We start from the raw sequence: 2,945 nt of genomic DNA on the forward strand, positions 1-2,945 counted from the left end.
TTTTTTTTGCCTATGAACTAGCAGGTATATTATGGCATTTGGGCCAGCAATGATGTTCACAAGCTCCTGCCCTTAGGAATAGGTTTGTGGTCATGCATCCCATTTGGCAAATCATGAACCCTCTCTGTCCTCACAAGGGTGGGCTTAGCAGCTTCCCAGGTGGCCAGATGTGAGGACTGCTGTGGCTGTCATTGTCCAGGGCTCCACTTGGAATCTGAGCTGTCTGCCTTTCTGAAGCCTTAATATGCCCCTATTGTCTCCTGTTTCAAATTGCTTTCTGCTTTCACATGCCCAGATTTGTCTTCATTGTATTTAGCTTAACCATGGTTATAGCACTAGGTTAGGAGTTCAGTGTCTTTGTACTTGGTCTCGTCATTGTGCTTTCCCTGAGGACGCATCCATTTACACAACCAAGATGGGGAATTGCTAGATTACTACTACTTATCCTTTTCATCCTCATTGTAAAATTTATACCATTATCCTCAGGTCTGATCATGTACAGATGTAACATTGTCTGCATTGGAGAGCTCTACTCATGGAACAGTTATCCATGCCTACTGTTCTCTTTTCTGCTAAGTACCTGCTCATTTATGTAATCTATAGCTTTATTGATTTAACATTATTTTTGTATCAGCATATAGAGTTTCTTAGGATACCAGCCACTTCCAATCATTAGGTGGAAGCAGCCCCCGAGGTGTGCAGCTGACACCTTCAGCTATGTTGTCTCTGTCCATGTGGGTGAGGCACAGCTTACCCCTGTGCTCTTCAGATCCCTTTCCTTTCAGTGTGGTGGTAGCTCTCTTATGTGTCTTCTGTGTCTCTTCACTGAGCAATGTGGTTAATGAAATGAGCTAGGCTTGTTGCTGTGTGGATCTCAGGCCATATCTGATATTCACGGCCTTCCTCCTCTGCTCTCTCTGTTCCCAATTCTCCTCACCTTCTGCTACTACCACAGTAGGTTCTGGGTAGCTTGCCTCTTATTGCAGTTCAGTACTATTTTGTGAAGAATTTAGCGCTTTGATAGCCATTCAATCTCTAGTTCTATATTGCTGCCTTTGCCCAATTATAGTCGTCATAGGTCAAAGATTACCATGAAGTAGCTAAGTATATTCTTGAGGCTCCACAGATATTTGTCCTTGGCCTTATCTCGTGAAAGAGGAATTTGCCTTTTAGTGATCATGATCAATTATCTTGGCAAGTCTGGTGACTACTATTTTTACCTGCTATATCCTGGACACAAGGAGACTACAGTGTCCTGGTAACAGGTGTCCCTCTTAGGTCAGTAGGCTCCCTAGATGTGTCCTCTGGTAAAACTGTTTCTCTCAAGTAACAGAATCTCCAATCCCACGGAGCCTAGACTTGTGGGCACACATGGTCCATTCTTCCCATGCATCACTGGGAGTTATGCTAAGTGGGATCCACCCATGCGTTCACCCTTTGGCCTTGGAATGCAACCATTCTTCCTATCAGGGAGGTAACATGGTATGGGGAGATTTTTGTTAACTAAATACACTGTCTTAAAGAATGCCATCTATTCGTTTAGGGTCTTTACTCTGAATTGGCACTTCAATTGCACTTTCGTAATCCTGTTGTAATATTCTGTGAACCCAGAGGCCTTCTGAAGGCATAGTACATGATGCAGCCCTTGTATGTCATAGTTGCAGGCCACATAAGCGTTTCTTCACATCACTCCCCTGATGCTACGTGTGAAAGGTGCCATGCGTATGGATCCATCGCTCTGTAAACTTCAGATTGTGAAGGCAGCTCTTGTTCTGGGGGCAATAAAGGAAAGTCCCTCACCAAGTAAATGATTATTATCACTATGAGGATGAATACCTGGTATTTTCAGAATAGGAGAGCTCAACATAATCATTTGCCACCAAGTAGTGCTTGTCATATTGAGGGATAATGCCAGACCGGGTATCCAATGCTTGTCTTTGTTACTGATAAACTGAAAAATCAGGTATCAATGCATCTGTTCTGGGAGGTGGGAGCCCATTTGGGGGGCTCACACTCAGATATTCACTTTGCCACAATAGTCACTTTTCACATGGTAACCCCACCAGTGGTAGCATGGCCGTGGACAACAGCTGGGTCAGATTATCTTCTTGGTTGTTCAGCATCACTTTTGTGGTATGCGAACTCTGACTTGGATAAGTGTGTAACAGAAATCTCATTTCATGTCCTTGTCCTTCTGATTCTAAACATACTGCCTGCTGGAAGATTTCTGTGCTCTTCTAATTATTTTCTTCCCACATGGGGCATGCCCTTTGCATGTGGCACACCCCTTTCGTGCAGATGACTAAATTAACTGCTGTTCAGCCCATTTGTAAAATTACTACATTTTTGTTTTAGTTTGTTTTATTAATTTTATTGACAAACAAGTAGAAATGCGACACTTCAAAACAGGATAGTAGGACAGTTACAATAATTAATACATTGCATATTGTTGTCTTCATAGCAGTTATTCCTAGTACAAGATGAAGACATGATATCCTGTCCAAACACTATTAGTAGAAATCTTACTTCTCATTGAATTAAGAGAAAGAAGCTGTGTATCTATCCTAACTATTTTGTATATACAGATTCAAAATGCTCCTTCAATTTTATCCCCTTTTTTTTGTTTAGTTTTTTCAGAGATGGGTATTCCATTGCCATTTAAATACCGTAGGTGGGTGTATTCAGCAAAATAATCCAATATAGTCCGGTAGTTGTAGTGGGTTATCTGTAGGACTGTGCAGATCTCAAAAGTCATCTCTGAAATTACTGGGCTCCAGACATTGTTCCCTCCTCTAGCTGTGCTTTCTACCACCCATTATTTTTCCCACAAATTTATTGAGAAACAAATAGCAATGAGACAGTCTCAAATCACATTAGTAGGACAGTTTCATTAATTCACACATTGCATACTGCCTTCTTAGGGGTTATTTGTTGTACAAGATGTA

The sequence above is a fragment of the Octodon degus genome, unplaced genomic scaffold, assembly GCF_000260255.1.
Source record: "Octodon degus isolate 3935 unplaced genomic scaffold, OctDeg1.0 scaffold00019, whole genome shotgun sequence".
Taxonomy (NCBI): Eukaryota; Metazoa; Chordata; class Mammalia; order Rodentia; family Octodontidae; genus Octodon; species Octodon degus.